Source organism: Petaurus breviceps, unplaced genomic scaffold (genome assembly GCF_028583685.1).
Source record: "Petaurus breviceps papuanus isolate PSGF00001 unplaced genomic scaffold, PetGlider_PUasm1.0 90702, whole genome shotgun sequence".
Taxonomy (NCBI): domain Eukaryota; kingdom Metazoa; phylum Chordata; class Mammalia; order Diprotodontia; family Petauridae; genus Petaurus; species Petaurus breviceps.
In genome coordinates this window covers 10,785,378-10,806,063 of record NW_027187317.1, presented here as the reverse complement: position 1 = coordinate 10,806,063, position 20,686 = coordinate 10,785,378, and the positions used below count along the sequence as shown (strand labels likewise).

The window sequence follows — 20,686 nt, the reverse complement described above, 5'->3', positions numbered from 1 at the left end:
TTCTGTCTAGAGAGGCCTTTAATGAAAGAATAAAAGGCATCATTAAAGAAGCAGAAAAGATACTTAAGAATAAGGAACAGTTTATGGTAGTTTACTACTGGAGCAGACTCTAGGGTAAGACTAGCCTGCCTTCCTTGGCTGTCTTGCTCCCCAAAACTTTCCATATTACTGATTTTTTCACAGTACATTGTAATACTGCTTGAAATCCAACCAATTAGAAAGCAGTTTGGATCAAAAGCAATAATATTAATAACATGTTTATGTGATACTTTAAGATTTGCAAAATTCTTTGATTAGAAGAATATTGTGTAGAGGTAGACAGTAACTTATTTCTGAGATAGATCTGTGATCTCCTAAGTGTGGGCATGCCTTCCGCTGGTGCAGATTGCTAACTTCATATCTTTGCATCCAGTGTATTTCTTGCCTAGGCCTTCATGTAAATCTTCCATAAAGGATCCACCCAACATGCTGGGTCCCTCTGTGTAGCTCCTTTAGTGTTTCACTAGTTTAACACTTGGACTTTCTATTAGTGCTTGTCCTTGACAGTGAAGTCTTTTGCCTATAGGACAAATTGGTAATATGCTATAAACTTCTCATATCTACCATACATCTTTTCATTGTCCTTCAGGTCACTTGCAATTCTTCCTACTCCAATTATACAGGTGAAGAATTAAGATGTTGTTAAAATCTCTGTAAAAACACAGGAACTTTTAGATGGATCATGAAGCCATATTTATGTGAATTTATTCCATCATAGAATCTGTTGGAAGGAAGCCATTTAGTCCAAACTGACCTTTAACAAGAATCTTTTCTACAACATGCCTGACTGATTGTCATCTCTCCTTTCCTTCCTTCCTTCCTTCCTTCCTTCCTTCCTTCCTTCCTTCCTTCCTTCCTTCCTTCCTTCCTTCCTTCCTTCCTTCCTTCCTTCCTTCCTTCCTTCCTTCCTTCCTTTCTCTCTTTCTCTCTTTCTTTCTTTTTCTCTTCATTCCTTCTTCCTCCTCCTCCTCCATAACCCTTCCTCTCCCTCTTTCTTATCCTCTTCCTTCTCCTCCTTCCCCTTCCCCAATATCGAGGTGATAGGCCACTAAAACTTTTTTTCTTAGACAAATCACTATCTAGCCATACCTTCAATATTTTGTACTTCTCAAATTTCTTTCCTTATAATACCATGTTGAAATCATCTGTATTGAAGTAAGGGGAGTTTTGATTAAAGATAAAGGTGAGGGGAGCAATTTTGAAACATATATTAATTACTTAGTAGTAAGACAGGCTTGAGAGGTATATTGTAGTGGGAGACACAGGGCAGCAGGGAGAAAGGGTTGCAGAGAGTGAGGTGAGAGGATACTAAAAGCAAACTTTGCCTATTTCAGTATTTTGCCTGAGAATTAGCCTGGGCCCAGGAATAGGAGAAAAAGTTCTGTTCTTATTCATTTTCCTGTACCAAATGACCTGTCCCAGGACATGGACTGTAGACTAATATTATTAGTTCTGTATTTAAGTGATGTTATAGATTAGATAGACTGCTGTGTTATGCATTGAGATATTAATTATCATTAATCGTTTTGTTTCTATGGAAAAGTGCAACCCAATTTCCCGACAAATGATTGATAAATGAACATCTAGAATGCAAGTCACTTATAGGTTGAAGGCCTGAAACAGTATTGTGGCAGTGGAAACTTAAGGGAAGGGCATAATTAGAGAGTCATTATATAGGAAACTTGTTACTAACTGATTGGATATTGGTGTAAAAATTACTTTGCTTTTAAGCCTAGGTAGTGCCAATGACAAATATAGAAAAACCAAGAGGTTTGGGATTTGGAGAGTAGGAAGGAGGGAAGAATGATGAGTTAGGCTCATCTGATAGCCCAAAATAACATGTAGGCAAAAACTAGCCAAACAAAATAATCTTATAGTCTTTTAAACACTTAAGAGAAGTGTTATAAGCAGATAGTTACCAATTATCTATGTTGACAAGGGGCAGAAGTGACATGGTTAGTTTTAATCCATAGATAATTCTAAAGCCTTTATTTTAGCCAGTGGTTTCAATAGTACTTAAGTGGATCTATGATCTCTTTTATCAATGTGTATTTTCCCTCAAGTAGTGCAGGTATCAACTCATCTACACTTTCTTATGCTATGTGTTTCTTGCCAGTCTTCCCAGAAACCCTCCTGAGAGCCTCTTTTCAATGTTCTGGAATGATTACCAATGCAAAATATGAATTGTTCATCTGTAATCTCTAATCACTACATGATGGATCTGTCTCCTTTTCCTGTCATAGCTTTTACTCCTCTTCTTGTGTCATCATTGTTATATGTTTTAGCCTTATGCCCATGAGACACTTTTCTCTTTTTTGGTCATCCATAGTTTAAATTTTTTAGAGACTGTCATTTCATTATCCATAGCTGTTCATCTAGCATCATTGGAAGAACATTGTTTTTAAAAAGATGGATTCATGTTGGGGAACAGCTCTGGTTTATTGAAAATGTTGTATATCTTTCTAAATTCAATCCAGCCTTTTTTCTTCCTGAAGTTTTGGGCTCTACTCAGTGTCTGTCTGTAGTACCTGTACAAGATAGGTTTACTGATCATTTACCTCAACAAAATGTTCATCCAGGTGCATATCCTATTCAGGACAATACACATTCTTCCTCCATTTGGATTTCTCTGTGTTTATGGTTAGAATAACCTATGACTTCCACTGAGGAAGTCTTATAATATTCTGGGACTTGATGCAGTTAGCACTATATGATCCGCAAAAAAAGATCTGCAAGGTTTTAGAATTTTTGTAGAGAATCATCTATAGAGAAGTTCTTTCATTCAGATTTTGTTTGAGACATACCTTACACAAGACAAAGGAAAACACCTTTGGCAAGTATTTATCTTCTTGTTTTATGCCTTCCTTATTATTGATAGAGGATCACTGAAGAAAATTATCTTTACCCCTGCCAAGTTGTCTTCATGATCTTAACATATGTGTGAAAAAAACTATTTGAGAAAAGCCTTTTTTAATTTTAAAAATAAACAACTGTGAAACTTGTATTTTTTATGCCTATTAGTCAGTTGTATGACTGAAGATAATGGTGTTCAGGAGAAAATTGTTTGCAGAGCCTGCCTTTTCCATTATCATGTTTCTTCAAGGAAACCCTCATTGTATATGTTTATCGTTGTCATAGGGGTTTTTGAAAATGAACATATTACTTGAGAAAATAGGCATATGATTATTGATGTTATTGATGTTTTCTTGATTGCCCTTTTGATAATAATATGTCTGTAATTTTCTCTAATTATTTAATAGCTTTCCTTCTTTTAAATATTTGAAAAAGCCTTCCTTAATTGCTTTCAAAAGCATTTATTTTTTAATACAAATCTTTTTTATGTGTTCTCAGTCCAATCTAATTACTTTTTCCAATTCCATTTTCCTTAGTTATTTATTTGTACTTTTTCTTGACCATATCAAAGCTTAAGGATATAATCTCTATTTCATGGTTCCTCTGTGATAGATGAAAATAGGTGGCATAGTTCTATTTAAAATCTATTTGTTGTTCTATAAAAGTTTTATTATAAATATTTTTGAGACAATCTGGCTTAATTAATCAAGCCTCCTTACAACCAGTTTTCTTCTCTGCTATTCTCCACTGTCCTCCTCTAATGAGTTTGTATTATAAACTGGTATTGCCCTTGGCTATTATGTTTCATAGCAAAAAAGTCACATGTTGACTGCTTGAGAAAGTTTCCAGATTCTTTTGTCCTCTTTGGTGTGATACCTCATATCAGTTTAGCTTGTATAAGGCATGGTAGTGATGATTGTCACTCTTTTCCTTTATGTTTCCCATTTCCCTCATTTTCTAGCACTAAAACCTTGTTTGACTAGATTATGTTGAAGCTGTTGTAAATATCTACATGCTATCTTCCCATTCTTCTTATTTGCCTTTTGTTCTAACTAGTAGTCAGATTACATGCAGACAACAGATTCAGAAATGGCTCCCTTATTGATAACCACTTGACTTCTATTAAAATGTAGGCAGTTTCATTAAAAAAAAAGTTTTCGTGATGCTATTCAGAATAATAGAAAGAAGTGTGCTTGCTGAAGCGGTGTGCCACTGTCATGAAGTCTATCAGAGAATCCAAGTGGATTAAGGATTCCCTCTAGATAGAGGTACCTACAGATGCCTTTACAAGGATTATATAGTGCCAAATACATGATGCCTGGGAATATCTCAGAGTCTCCTAAACAAGATCTATAATTACTCAGAATAGTTCAGTTCACCTATCACCTTCTATACAAGGCCTTTCCTGATCCCCAAAGCTGCTAATACCTTCCCTCACAAATTACTTTGTATTATTTTGTTTATACTTGTAGATGTACATGTCTCCTTCAATAGAATATAAGCTTATTGGGGTGGCTAGGTGGTGCAGTGAATAGAGCGCCAGCCCTGGAGCCAGGAGGACCTGAGTTCAGATCTGGCCTCAGACACTTAACACACACACATACACAAAACTAGCCGTGGGACCTTGGGCAAGTTAGTTAACCCCAATTGCCCTCCAAAAATAAAAAGAAGAAGAAGAAGAATATAATCTTCTTTTGGGCAGGGATTATTTCATTTTTCTCCTACTAGACACTTAATAAATGCTTCTTGATTAATTAATTGATTCAGCCTAACTCAACATTGGAAAAATCAACTTTTATGGAGAATATCTCCTGTCCAGACTATTATATGCAGTTGGATGAACAAACTAAAGAGCTTGTCTATCAGTAATATAACTCAGAGAGACATGGCAGATGGATAGTAAACTAGGTCCAGAATTGAGTAAGAGGAAGAGAACAGACAGAAATATATTTGGGAAACAGAAGTGACATTGTTATTGGAGCATACTACACACCACCTGGACAGAAAGAGGAATTAGGTGAGGAGTGTGAAACATAAATCATAAACCTGGACTGGAGGCATGATACAGTAATGATTGGGTACTTCCATTATCCAGACATCTATTAGAGTTCTCTCTGTCCAGTGCAGACCAGCTAATAGTTTTCTGGCTTGCTTTAATGATGATTTCATCCTTTTAAAAAGTGGAGGAAAGCAATGAGAGGAACTGCTATTTTGGATTTCATTCTAACCAACAAGGAGGAACGTTGCTGGGGTAGAAATAATGGGAACCCCAAAAGGGAATGATTTTTCCATCTTAGATTTGTGCTAGAGAAGGAGAGGAAAGCTGGTCATAGTCTAGTATATCCTAGACATGGGAAGACAAGATTTAAAAGCATTCAGATAAATGTTAGGACCCAATGGACTAACGTTTTATTGGGGCAGTCAGCCCAAGGAGGCATAGGAAATTCTCAGGAATGAAATTCTGTAAGACACAGAGACAATTTCACTGAGGAGGAAAATGGGTGTATTGTTTAAAATGATTAATAAGGCTGCACAGAGAATTCATCAAGCAACTTAGGTTTAAAAAAACATAGATGATTTAGAAGCAATTGGCAAATAGTAAGAGCATGAATTTTTTATATATGGTATAGCCCTGTAAGAAATGGTATCAGAGGTCTAAAGCCAAGAATTGGTTGGGACTGATGAGGAAAATTGAGGACAACAAAAATATTTATTTTTTTCTTTTTGTTATATTGGAGAAAAGAGTAGGATTAAAAATGACTTTTGGGGATATGAGTTGTTGACAGTGGAATGAGAGCTGTTTAGTTCTTACTACTCTCTTGCTTTTCTCTTCCAACAAAAATAAACTTAAGACTACAAATGAATAAAAATGACTGGTAGGAAATCGAGACCCTATAATAAGTAGGAAGATACTAAGAGAATATTTAGCTGTCCTTGATAAATCCATGTCATTAGGTCCAGGTGACCCACAGGAAATAATTGGTAGAAGTATTTGTGGAAATATAACTTTCAGTGATCTTTGAAAAGTCATGTAGAATAAGAGATACCTCAAGTACTGTAGAATTAGAGAATATTCCCATCTTCCTTTTTTGATTCTGACAAAATCATAGGCGCCTGAAGATTGGATCTTTGTTTCTAGGGCTTTTCCTGAAATGTCTGATTATTAAGGAGAGGCAGTCATCATTATGTCTGAGTTCATTGAGTCTGTGATAGTCCCTAATGTAGCATAACTAAGTTCAAGCACAAAAGAGACCTCTTGGTAGTGTTTGACATTGCTGACTATTCTCTCTTTGTTGATATTCTCACACATTGTCTCCAGAGATATTATACCCTTCTGGTTGTCTTCCTACCTCTCTAACAGTTCCTTCTCTATATCTTTCATTGGCTCATAGTCTTCTTTCCAACACCTTTAAGGTATATATTCACCCCGATTCTACCATCAGTCCTCTTTTTCTTTTCTTATTCTTCCTCAGCAGTCTCATTTACTCCCCAAACTTCAGTTTTGCTCTAATGCAGATGACCAACAAATCTACATCTTTGGTCTTGACTAGACTTCCTAGTTCCAGACTTTTATTTTTGTCTGCCAACACGACATTGCTACCTGGATGTCCCATTGGTACCCTAAACATTTTATGTCCACCATCATCCTCATTATTATCTTATATGCAGTGCATCTAATCATCTTCTTATGTGCAATGCATATAATGAATCTATATGTAGTACATATAATGCTGCTGATGATAACTGAACTTGCCTTTCCTTCAAGACCTTTCTCCTAACTTCACTGTTTCTATTAATATCACTACCATTTTACCCATTCCCTAAATTTTGAAACTTTTGGTTTTGACTCTTCCTGTCTCTTGAATCCAATTACTAAGTCCTTTTTGATTTTGCCTCTATAGTTATCTCTCTTTTACATCCCTTCCTTTTTATTCCCTTTTCCACCATTCTAATCTAGGCCCTTTTTACAGCTCTGACTGATTGGCAGTAGCATCCTAACAGGTCTTACTGCCTCTACTCTCTTCTCACTCTAAAACTATCTTTCCTACTTCTGCTAGTTATTTTCTTCATAATTTTTCTGTTCAAAACTGTTCTGTGGTGTCCCCCTGATTTTTCCTGGCATTCAAGGACTTCTACAATTAGGCATCACCCCTCCTTCCCACTCTTATCTTAAACTGTTGCCTTGTAAGCCCTTTATATTCCAACCACACTGGGCTGTCCTTTATTTTTCTTCCTCCATCTTCTTGCATCTGTTATTTGCTATGCCTAGAATATCCCTTCTCCATACTTTACTTGATCTGTTGAATTCTTTTTTTTTCTTTGGAGGGGGAAGGCAGGGCAATTGGGGTCAAGTGACTTGCCCAGTGTTACACGGCTAGTAAGTGTAAATTGTCTGAAACCAGATTTGAACTCAGGTCCTCCTGACTCCAGGGCCGGTGCTCTATTCACTGTACCACCTAGCCGCCCCAACCTGTTGAATTCTTAGCCATCTTTTTGAAGACCATTTCAAATTCATCCTTCTTCATAAAGCCTTACCTAATACCCTTTTCTCCTTCAGAGTTCTTTTAACATTTTGCTTGCATCTTTTCTCACATGCATGTCCTGTATTGTTTTTTACTATAATCAGTTATGTATGTATCCCAGTTCCCTAATATATTGTAAGCTCCATGAGAACAGAGATTGTCTTATCTAACCTCAGTGTCTAGCACAGGTGCCTATACACAGGTAGGTACTTTACGAATGTTTCTTGAATTTTCTGATTGGATTTTGTTAGCCTCTGATAGAATGCTAATAAGTAATAACTTGCTGAATGATAGCCCCTGATTTAGAGTTGTCTGTAGTTTTCCCAAACTGGAAAATAAACTAGTGTTCTGGTCTAATATGTTCATGTGACTATATTAAATCTAACATCTTGAAGGTGTCCCTCCATCAACTGAAGAACAAATGTCTCGTCAAAAAATGATGCAGCCACAGTAGGTGACTAAAGGGATAAGTAACTTTCAGAAATTTTGAAAGCCTAGTAGTATTTAGTATGTGCTCTCTCAGCATTAGAAAGTCACCTTGTAAATATATGTTAATTTTGAAGGTGCAATTGACCTTTGGAATTTTAATACCAACTTTTTTTGTGTTTAGAGGTTGGAGCAATTACGGAGGAAACCGAAGCCTGTGATTGGTGGAGCCTGGGTGCTGTCCTCTTTGAACTTCTCACTGGCAAGGTAAGCTATGACTGACTCCGATTACCTAACATATTTTACCCAGGAACAACCCTAATTTCAAAAGATTCAGAATTATAGCCCTTGGTAGTAATTTTTAGATCTGGAGTACACTTAAAAAAGACTTGTATTAGGAGCATATATCTTGGTACCCAAATATATTATAGCTTCAAAGTTTGAAAAAAAAATTGTATCATATGTAATAAAGTAATAGTAAACTCGTCCTAACAGTAGCTAATATGAAATATTATGACCTATGTTAAAAATTATTAATAAATGTTAAAACAAAATGAATTTTCCATTGCATAAATTATATTGTTTAGTTACTACTTCACTTATAAATCTTAATACAGCACATTATGATAGTGTTTTAGAATTTTAAATATTGTGACCTAAAAATGAGAAAATACTCATCTTTAAGAAATTATTATATAATATTCACATTTATAAGTAAAGATTTTTTTGTTTTATAAGTAAAATTTATTTTTTCTTAAATTTTTTCATCTTTAAGATAGGTGTTTATACTCTCTCAGCTCAATAACTTTTTAAGCATGATGCTTAAGGTAAATAGATTTTTAAAATATGCTATATAGTATGCCTTCTGGAAAGAAGACAGAAGAGATGAACAGCCTTATCTTTGTCAAGTACTAGTGTATTTTGCTAAGCAAAAAGGATTATGATATTCAATTAAATCAGATTTTAAAAATTATACTCTTTGAAAAAAATCTATTTGTTTAGTTGTCTATTTGTTTATTTTTAGGGTTTTTTTCAACATTCACTTACATAAGATTTTGAGTTCTAAATTTTCTCCCGCTCTGAAGATGGCATGTAATTTGATATAGGCTATAAATATACATTATATTAAACATATTTTCATATTAGTTATGTTGTCAAGAAGAAACAATAGCAACAAAAAAAGAAAGCAAATAGTATGTGTCAATCTGTATTCAGAATCGATAGTTCTTTTTCTGGATGTGAATAGCATTTTCCATGATGATTCTTTTGGAGTTGTCTTAGATTATTGTATTGGTGAGAAGAGCTAAGTCTATCAAAGTAAGGTATCTCTGAGTAAGACTTTTACTGTGTGCAGTGTTCTCCTGGTTCTGCTCACTTCACTCAGCATCAGTTTATGTAAGTCTTTTCAGGTTTTTCTGAAAGTCTGCCTGCTCCTCATTTTTTAAAGAATAAGAGTATTCCATCACATGTATTGCAACTTGTTCAGCCTTTCCCCAATTATTGGGCTTCTCCTCAGCATCAAATTTTTCGCCATCACAAAAAGAGCTGCTATAAATAGAAAATTATATATTCTTAAGCAGGTTCCGTGCAGTTTTTGTGTAGAAGACAGACAGCTGTTCTGTGTATATAGGCAGCAGGATGATGCCATGGATAGTGCAGCTGGCCTAGAGCCAAGAAGACCTGAGTTCATATCTATCCTCAGACACTTCCTAGCTCTTTGACCCTGGGCAAGTCACTTAATCCTGCTTGCCTCGGTTTCTTCATCTGTAAAATGGAGATAATAATATCACATACCTCCCAGGGTCATTATGAGGATCAAATTAGATAATAATTGCAAGGTGCTTAGCACAATGCCTGGCACACAGTAAATGCTATATAAATGTTAGGTATTATCATCACTAATGTCATTATCATTATTGTTAACCCATGCTGATATGGCTAGAGATGAGAGATTTAGAAACCTAATATAAAGTAACATAGTGGCAAGAAAATAAATTTTAAATAGTAAGGTATTAAAGTAGCACTGGATTTGCCTATTCTAGAGGAGTGCTTCCCTTCCCATTTAGCAAAATTAAAAGTTAGAATTTCTCTTAACCTATATTCCTGTGTCTTAACTGTTTAGGTGATGCCATATAGATTATAGTGCATTCAGGTAATGTGTCTGCCATGCCTTCTGTTCTGGTCTATCCATGAGTGCCAGGGCATAATAGATGATGATGTTGTGTGTGACAATAAGTGTCCCTGATTGGTTGTTTCAGACTCTGGCTGAGTGCCATCCTGCAGGGATAAATACTCACACTGCTTTGAACCTGCCAGAGTGTATCTCTGAAGAGGCCCGGTCACTCATTCAACAGGTAATTTAATCGACTTGTGTGACCAAGTATGCAAATTAGCATGATCCCATAGTCTCCTGGAACCTAAAGTAAATTAAGTAACAACTTCAAATGCAAACTCTCACATTTGTACTCTTCTGCTTTAATTTCCTGCTGTTACATGATGCTGGTAAAAGTGGAGAAAGTCAGTAAAAACCTAAAGATTGCTTGTCATCACATACATGCTCACTGCACACAGTGTTCTGAAAGTTTTGGTACAGTTTTGAGATACCTTTTATATATGTGTATTTGTGTGCATGGATAGGCAAACACATGTGTTTTTACATGTATGTGTACACAACAGACATGTGTTTGTTGCATGTACAATGCATATACATACACGTGTATATGCACATCTACATTATGTATGTGTACACACTATATGTACACATGCATATATAAATAGGCTAATAAATATTTTGTGTGTATATATATATATATATATATATATATATACATCTATATTAAAACTTAGGGTTATATTTCCTAAAGGGTCTCTAATTATAGTATTCCTCAAGATAATAAAAGTTCTTTGAGATTTAGCTCCGTCGCATTTTGTGTCCCCTGCACCTAGTGTGATCTCTTGTCCATTGTAGGTATTTAATAAACATTTGGGAACATTTTTTGGTGTTCCTTATGAGTTTGAGGTATGGATTACTTTCTTATAGCTATTACATTTTGTGGAAGTATTATCAGTGACTGGCTTTCGACTTTTAACTCTTTTCTAGGGCACAATGACAATTTGTGGGATTATAGATGACCTATAGGATTAGAGTTAGAAGGGGACATTAGAGGTCATCTTGTCTAGCCTGTTTATGTAAGAAGACACTGTGGTTCAGAGAGCTTATGTGACTTGCCATAGGTCATACAGAAATTGGGAAAGCTAGGAGTTGAACCTACATCTCCTGGTGTTTGGTCCAGAATAATTTCTCCTGTGCCACAACTGACTTCTTAATACAAATGGACACTTTCACCTAGTTAGGGAACTCCTTTAGATCTCCCTCACTTTGGGCACCTGGAAATTGGTGCAGGTGGCATTAAGTAAATCATTAATGTTCAGTGCCTCACAGGCAGATTTGGATATCACTGTCTGAACCTTAGTTAACTCCCAGTGGAATTCCCAATGATTTCATGAAGTGAGCAAAATATTAAATTGGCAATGTATACTCTTGTCTTCAGTTGTCTAGTGGCCCTTGCTGAGGAGTATTGAGAGTTGCTGGCAGTGTTTTATATTGAGCTTTCTGTAGTACTACACACGTCCTGTGGTTCCACCAAATCAGAAGACTCTCAATTCTTGGGACTTTATACTAATGTGAAAAATAGAAAAGGAGAGGTCACTTGAAAAAGAAAAAAGAACTGTTTTTTTGGGGGGGAAATGCTTAAGGAAGAGTATTTCCTCCCAAGCTTTTAGAGAAATAAACATAAAAATCTGGTTAGAAATTTCAAGGTGAGGGCAGCCAGGTAGCACAGCGAGTAAGAGCACCAGCCCCAGAGTCGGGATGACCTGGGATCTAATCCGGGCTCTGATACTTAGCACCACACCCAGAAATAACTGGCTGTGTAACCTTGAGCAAGTTACTTAACCCCAATTGCTTTAAAAAAAAAAAGAAATTTCAAGATGAAACTATCCAGAGTTCTTCATGAGTTCTTCATATAGTAAGTTAAAAAATAAAGTTCAAATGTTCTTTATAATGAAAGAATAAGGTAGCTTTTAATAAAGGCCTTGACAGAATCTGTTGTGCTCATCTTTTGGAAGAGATGGGAGATATATGCTAGACAATAGTATCATGTGACATATTCAGAGCTAGTTGGATGTCTGGACCCAAAATATAATCTTTGATAGATTAATGTCAGCTTGGAAGGAGGTGTCCAATGGAGTGCTCCAGGGATTGGTGATTAGGCTTGTCATTATATTACCACATATAGATACACATAACTTAGAGACTGGAAGATCAGATCTATAAGTTAGTAAATCAGAGTCTTTAATTTTCCTACCCAAGGGAACATTGTTGATAAAAGGAAAAGGGGTATCTTGGCATGATTGGTAATTTGTCATTTTTCTCTTCCGCTTTCTCATAGGTTGCAGAGTTCACAAAAAATATCGTAGAATAGTTCATAGAGATGTAATAGGGATTATTCTGCTTTGAGGAAAATTGCACCTATGTGATTCTTGTGGTACTCAGCTTCCAGCAACAATAATGTTCTTGGAGATTATTTTCTTGGAAAATATCAGGTGTGCCATAACCAGTCAAGTTTGGCCAGTAAAGTAAATGTCACTAATATGAGCATAGTTAACATATTTTCCATCCAATTTTAAGAAAAATCCAGAATTCTCCTTTTAGATTCATCCCATTATTTAGGATCACGTGCTTTAGTTTAAATTATACTGTACTTTTGAGGCAACTAGGTGGCCCACTGGATACAGCACTGGACTTGCCATTAGGAAGACCTTAGTTCAAATTCTGCCTCATAAACTTTTTAGCTGTGTAATCTCTGAGCAAGTCACTTCATTTCTCTGGGCCTCAATTTCCTCCTCTGTAAAATGGGAATAATAATAGAAACCACCTCCTAGACGTGTTATGAGACTCAAATGAGAAGATATGTTTAAGCTGCTATATAAATACTAGTGATGGTGATAATGATGATAAAAAATGTATGTAAAGGATACTTCATACCTTACTGGATGTTGTCTATACACTTCAGAAGAAAGAATTTTAGTCTGCCCCAAATCAGCCACACTAGCTGAAAAGTATTCTGGAGCTATAGAGCTTGCAACTTAACACAGTCTCTTTTGAGAAGATCTCTCTTGGAAGGAAGCTGGTTGTGCTGTGTAAATACATTGGCAGTATCAGTTTATACCAACAAATATGCAGAGTCACCCTACTCCCCAAAGTGACTTCACTTAGTGAGAGTCAAATATGAATCTTAATTGGTATTGTAATATTTGGAGACAGTCCTGTAGAGAGGTGATAGAAACAGTTTCTCCATAAAATACACTATTTATATTTTTCAGTTTTCTGTTGCTTTAAAGTTGAATTTCCATAGTCAGAAATGTAATTTAACAGTATAACAAGTCCTTATCAGTGTGTTTGCAGTGTTAGCTTTGTGTTAAAATGCCTGATGCCTTCTATAATTTTGAAATCGGTAAGAATGATTTGGCAAATAAATGGGATATGTTTTGGATGTTCTTACAGTATGAAAAGTATAATTTTGAAAGGTTTTTAACACTTCTTCAACAGCTTTCTTCTAAATCTGGATGAAATTCAGAATTTGTTGAAACAATTTTTATTGTCCTTTCTTTTAGAAATTCTTGGAGAAAAATTAGCTTCACTCTAGCTAATTGTGACTATGGAGTTGCTTTAATTCATTAGACACTTATAAGCCTACTGTCTCTATAGCACTATTATCAGTACTAGGGGAGAGAGTGTTAGAATAAATTGTGTTTCCGGCCCTCACAGAGCTCATAGCTCTTTAGTGAGCTACAATGTATATATAGATAACTAGAACACTTAAGTTCATTAGAGATGTGCAGAACAAAGTACAAAATGAAACCTAACCAGAGACAGGTCTTTACTAACTGCAGAGATAAGGGAAGGCTTCTCAGAAGAGGTGGTGTTTGAATTGTGCTTAAGTGTGAATTAGAGTTCAAGAGTTGAAGATGGGAAGGAGAGCAGACAAGCACAGGAAGTAGCCTGAACAAAGGCTTATGGACAGGAAGGCAGGGAGCATGACTGAGACTGAGGAGTGAAGTAAGTGGAGACAGGGAGGATGACAGTAGCTTGTGGCGCCTAGCAAGGAATGCCAAGCAAAGGAAATCAAACTTTACTCAGTAGGGAGGCCTCCAATATTTTTGAACAGAGGAGTTCCCTGACTAGATCTATACATAAAGAATATTAGTCTGGCAGTGGTATAAAGAACAGATTAGAGGATGGAGAGTGTGGATATGGGAATGCCTATTAGGGGGTTAATGAAGTAGTCAAGCAGGGAGAGTAATTAGGACCTGTACTAGTTTGGTAGCAGTGGGAATAGTTATATCAACATGCATTAAGAAGGGTTTGCTGTGTGCCAAGCACTCTGCTAAGTTCTGGGAATACAAATAAAAGGAAGAAGAAAGATAGTCCCCGTCTTCAAGGAAGGAGGGAAGAAAAGAGGGGAAGGAAATTTATATGGTGTCTACTGTGTACCAGGCACTATGCTAAGTGCTTTTTACAAATGATCTCATTTGAACAAGGAACTTATGTCCTAATGGGAGAAGATAACATATAAAGGGAGATGAAAAGTGAGGAGATGGGCAGAGGAGGGTACTCAGACGGGGGCATGGAGAACAAGTCTGGAGAGTCAGGGGTAGAGCTGGGAGAAGAGTGAAGGGATGAATATGGTACCGACCTGGACATTTCCTCACAATGGAGGTTCTGAAAGGAGCTCCCCAAGAGGAAGTCATGAATGCAAGGGCATAGGGACCTTCCAAGGTGAGAAGGCTGCTGGAGCATAGAAAAGTCTGGGGAATAAGAAGCAAAGAAGTGAAGGAGTGAGAAGTGAGAAGAGAACATGTGAGAGAAAAAACATCTTTTATTGATGTAATGAGACTACCTTTAATTTGCAAGGGTTTAAGCAAAATTGGAGTTGGTAGAACCAACCATTTGTTTTAGGGAACTTTTTTCAAGTTTAATGGAGAGAGATGGGGTGGTATCAAACTAGGGTAGAAGATTGGTTTTGATAGTTTGGGGGACATCTGAGCATATTTGTAGGCAGGTAGGAAGGCATAAGTAAAAACACAAAGACAGAAAGATGCCTGAGAGAGAGAATGATTGCTGTAACAAGGTCCTGAAGAAGGCAAGAGGAGATAGGATCAAACAGTAGAGAGATTAGCCTTTATAAAGAATAAATTCCTTTTCCAATGTGACCATATAAAAGGAAGAGAGAAAATGGTTTATATTGCCAGGAAATATTTAGGATTAAAGGAAGGGGGTTGAGGGAGCTCCCTTTGAGTAGCCTCAATATACTAGGAGAAGATAGAAAACTTGGTTATCTGTTGAGTAGTAAATGTAGGGTGTAGTGTTCTGTTTGGGGGTTTGAGGAAAGAAAAGTTTGAAAAATTACTTTGGAAGAGAGATAGGGAGGCTATAATAAAGCCATAGTGAGAACCTCTCATAAATTTCTAGTGAGTATAATAAATTATTTTGTAACTTTCTCCATTGACACTTATTAACTTAGAAGTCATTATGGCGAAATGATAAGATTTCCCTAGGGAAACTGTGATACAATGAAAAGAATGCTAGCTTTGGGCTTAGAGGGACTGACTTTTGAGTCTCCAAATACTGCTTTCTTGGCCTAGGACAAGTCATTTGCTCTCTTGGGCCTCAGTTTCTGTAGGGGGCGCTGTCGAGGGTTAGCTCTGAGGAGCCTAACATGGGTGCAAATCCAGGCCAAGAATCCCTTTGAGTCTGTCTCCACCCACCTGGGCCCAGTAACTCAGGATGTTGACTCCCTCCCCCCCACCCCCCCAAAGAGAGTCCTGAAACCCTGGCTGCTTCAGTGACATAGATAAAGTAGTGATGCATGAGATAAGAAAGCAAGGAAATATCCCAAGGGAATGGCCTCCTAAAGATTGTAAGCTAGGTGCCTCATGTAGAAAACAATATGAAGTTTCCCATGAAAAAGTATTATGTAAATGCTTTAGCTATAGCATATAAACCTGAACCCTCAGGTGCTTATTTGAGATTTACTTGACATGCAATAAATGTATGAACACAATCTCTGCCTGGCCCACGGACACAATATTGAAGATCCCCCACGTTTTGGATGGTGTGGCGAGTGCGGGGTACAAGTTTCTCCATCTATAAAATGAAAGGATTGGACTAGCTGACTCCTAGAGATGCCTTCTAATTCTAAATCTATGATCTTATGATTACTCAGGGCTGAAGTTTGGCAGATTGGGAGCAGAATACTGGGAGAGAGGTGAGATATTCTTTGCTAGTGTCTAGTGAAACATTACACTTCTACATTAGGGTGTTTGACATTTTGATTTTCAGGGAGAGAATTGATAGTGTAGAACATCTGTTGAGATAAAATCAACTCATATCTACCATCACCTTAGGAATATTTTTTTTTTAAATTTATTTTTAGTTTCAAATTATTTTTTTCTCCACTCCTTCCCCAATCATTGAGAAGGCAAGAAATATTATCCCCAATATACATATGAAGTCATGCTAAACATATTTCCATCCTGTGAATATGTCGAAAGATTTTTGTGACTTTTTCCAGTGATTCTTAACATCAACCTGAAGTATTGCATGTCTTTTTACTTTTCTTATGTTGCACATAATTCTGTAATATAACAACCTGATGATTATTATTAATTTGTTATAAATAATACCCATCTCTGAGTAGATTAATAAAAATGTACATGCTGTGTGCTAGATATTGTGCCAAGCACTAGGAATACAAATTTTAAAATGATGCAGCTCTGCCCCTCCTTCCCCACCCCCCACCCCCCCCCCAAAAAAAAAGAAAAGGAGCTTGCCTTCTAAAGAGAAAGATAACACATAAAGGAGAATGGTAACCATATAAGGGAATTTTGGTCTTGGAATTGCAGAGTTGATCTGTAACATAGTTGACACTTCCTTACCAGAAGCAATCTTATTCCTGATTTGATTACTGTTCCCAAAGCAGGAGTTGGAAAGCAATAGTGGTGGGGGAGGTTGGCAGGTTACTGGAGTATAGCAGCAAGGCAAATTGCCTATGTGAATGGCTGTATAGGAAGTGAAGTGCATTGAGATTGGTTAGAATAGGTGAATTACCACTCTTATTTGCTCCCCAGTCAAGACATCTTAGCCCTAGGGCTGGAATTCCAAAACTGAATGGATGAATTTCCTCAGGGAATAGGAGCATGATTTCTGGAAGTCTGGTCTAGAAGGTATACTTCCAGGTTTATGAAAGGGCAGCAGCAAGGCAGATGGTAAAATTACCTAGGGAGACAGCTAGATGGGATGTGAATTACAGTCTGGTCAGATGTCTACTACATATAGTGGACTAGGGTGGGTTTACACTCAATTCACCTATCATGACAGCCCCAGGCTGAAGTTCCAAAATGAAGTAAATTGCTCCCAGGGACTTGGGGGTCATTATTTACTTCCAGAGAAGTAAAAAGCAATTTTCACTTATTAGAAGAGATTCTGTCCAGTGGGTCAGCTATTCTTAGGAAGTGCTTTAACTATTTTTAGTCCCAGGAGAACCATTATATACATTTCTGCCTTAGTGAAACAAATGGTACATTAGGGATTGGAAAAACTCTAGAATTTCCTAAGGTGTGCATAGGGAATAACTGGTTTACCCAATAGAATTCGTTTCAATAATCAATCCTCAGAACAACCTTGCCTTATTTTACTAAATGCAATTGAGAGAGGCAGAGTGATACTGTAGCAGGATGAACCCTAAACCTACGCTTGGCGGAAACGTTTTTAGACTGTATAGCTATTTTACAAGGAAATGTCATCAGTTGATTCTTAATAAAACATAGCTCCCCTGAGGGTAGGCTCAGTCACTCTTACCTTTCCTAAGCTTTTGTTGTTGTTGCAAGTTATACCTCTCTTGTTAATTGAATCCTGCTTTTCTAGCTCTTGCAGTTTAACCCTGTGGAGCGCCTTGGTGCTGGAGTTGCTGGTGTTGAAGACATCAAGTCTCATCCATTTTTCACTCCTGTGGATTGGGCAGAACTAATGAGATGAAAACAACCCAGGGGTCATCTGAACAAGCTCTGGTCCTCTCAGTGACAAGTGTCTCTGGCAATGCTGACTTGCAGTAATTTATAGAGCACCAAATCACTTGGACAAAGACATTTAAAGGAAATGGGGGAAGAAAAAGGCCAAAAGAGAACAATTTAATCTGAATTACTGATTAAGTAGGGCATTAGTTGATTTATACAGCAAGGGACTATTGTATGTAAACCATTAACCAAGGTGTGGTCTCTATTAAATCTGTGTGTGTTTGTGTGTATGTGCACTTGTGAGTGCCCATGTTGTGGAGAAATTATATACTCAACAGAAAGAGGAATGCACTTAAAAATGTGCTTCTGATACATTATTGGAAGCACAGAACAGTGCCATGTGTAAGAAGAGCCTTGAAGTGTCAGTTAACACCATTTTCTTTCAGCTACAACTGGTGGAAATGATTAAACGATTTAATGTTATGTGCTGAATAAGATACTGGAAGTGCTTTATGCATAATGTTGTATACAAAGTTTAAAATGCAAGAAAAAAAGGAAATGTATATTCTTGTGAACTTTTTGAGTGCTGCTTGAGTGTATTTTGAATGTGATTACATATGTTTCACACCTTGGGAAACCCATATAAGGGAAAAAGCAAACAACAGTCCATGTGCTCTCAATTTTGCTTTGTGTTTTGTCGGTTTGACATTGGCCATTTGCAACTTACATTCATATAGCCTGTCTTCCTTCAACCATCTCTATCTACCACCAAAGCCACTATTAGTGATTTGTGTTAAAAGACATCACGAGAAAGGGAATAGAGTAATTTATTTCCCCAAATTGTATCACCTTAATAAGGACCAAGAAATCATGCTAAATAAATGTATTGATAAAAATGTAAATCTTTTTTTTTCTTCCTGTTAACAGTTATTTTCCTATGTTAATAAGGCTTCCACACTTTTCTGCTTGGGAGAAAACAAAAAAAAAAATGATCCTCATCAATTTCTGCCAAAAGATTTTTTTTTCCTGAAATTGATTACTGTTCTAAATATAGACTATACCATCTTCCCCCATTCTCTTCCCCATCCCAAAATATGGTTTATATAAAATTTCAATGCAGCCTTCAGTTGCAGTCTCATTATACATGATTTTATTTATATATATACATACATACATGTACATATATATATATATATACATATATATTGAAGTGATAAAAATGACAGTAAAGAGAGTAGTCACTACAAAAACAAATACCATGCTACTATTTGAATAGAAAGAAATATAAAATGGACTTTTATGGTAAGGATTTTTATATGGTTATTTTGTACAATTATTTTTTAGTGTACACTGATTTTTTTCCTTTTCAAAGAGTGCACACTTTAGGGGCAGCCTAAACAATAGACCAACATGGTATATTTTTCTGCATATTCTCCTCATACTTTACTGCAGAGGTGGTAAGCGGCTCATTGGCATTGTGGCCTGTGACACTCCTCAGAGCTACTGAGCCAGGTTAAAATGTAATTGGGAAATATTTAACAAAATAAATAAAACTGGTTTAGTGTTTTAGGTTTAGTGGCCTCAGTTTCTGTTAGTCTGACACCACTATGCTACTGCATCTTAGTTTGTAGTTGCGTATACTTAGAACCTGAGAAATCTAGTATAGAAGTATACTATAATCTAAGTATAGCAATCTATACTTAGAACCTGAGAAAATAAACAAATAAAATTAATTAAAATTTAATTAAAAATTAAAATTAAATAAATAAAAATACAAAGAACAGAGATAATGTTAATATGTGGTTTTCTAAGTCAGTATGTGGCCTTCAGAAATCTGGTTTAGTGTTTTAGGTTTAGTGGCCTCGGTTTCTGTTAGTCTGACACCACTACCCTACTGCATCTTAGTTTATAGTTGGGTATACTTAGAACCTGAGAAATCTAATCAAAGTTGAACTGAATAATGTTGCTATTTTTTTTTGCCAACAGATTTGCTCTGCTGATCTGTTTGAAGAGTATGGATACTAACATATCCCAAATATTTGTAATGTTTTATGTTTGTATTTAGATTTAATTGCTCCTCAGCATACCAGCCTGTTTTCCTGTTGTGAGGGTAATGCAGTACAGTGGAGTTATTTTCTAAATCTTATACTTGCAGACTTTTAAAGTCAAAAAGCTTTGTCTAAAGAACAAAGGACAGGCAGAACCTTCAGCTACCAGAAATGTTCACAGTATTCTGCATGCATGCTTTAAAATTGCTTGTATTTTTTTGAGTTCTGTTGACAGCCTGCCCCCATCTCAAATGCATCTGCACAGCTTCCATCTGCCAGTGACCAGGTCCACTCACCAAATTGAAATGGAAAAGGAAAATGCTTTAGTGAAACAAAGGAAATCTGGAAGCATTTTTTTTCTTTTTCAGTTGTTCCACTACCTTTTTTTCCTCTCCTCCATCCCCCTCCTTCTTGTGACCTGAATGCCATCTGAGGGGTTGTAACAACACTGGAGGTTGGGGAGCAGGTCACCAAGATCATCCCCTGTAGCATATTGGCCAAGATGACATCACTCTCTGGAACTGGAGTTCAACTCACCATCCCCTTGTCTCAAAACAGGAACTCCCACAGGTGAGCAACAGGAATGACTTCCTGTGTCAGCCTGGTAGGAAATCTGCCTGTGCTCAGACCTAGGACTTGCAGAACTTCCTTCCAGAAGTGGCCTGATTGTGACTTTATGTAACCATGGTGAAACACCCTGCTGTACCACTTGATTAGTGT

At 36.7% G+C, this 20,686-nt stretch overlaps 1 long non-coding RNA gene across 1 annotated transcript; it reads left to right on the top strand.

Moving 5' to 3' along the window:
• The first annotated feature begins 7,526 nt into the window (after nucleotides 1-7,526).
• Nucleotides 7,527-18,820, top strand: LOC138144660 (uncharacterized). The gene is made up of 3 exons (XR_011164006.1): nucleotides 7,527-8,108; nucleotides 10,100-10,195; nucleotides 17,830-18,820. It is a non-coding gene; the product is annotated as an uncharacterized lncRNA (long non-coding RNA).
• Nucleotides 18,821-20,686: the final 1,866 nt, after the last annotated feature.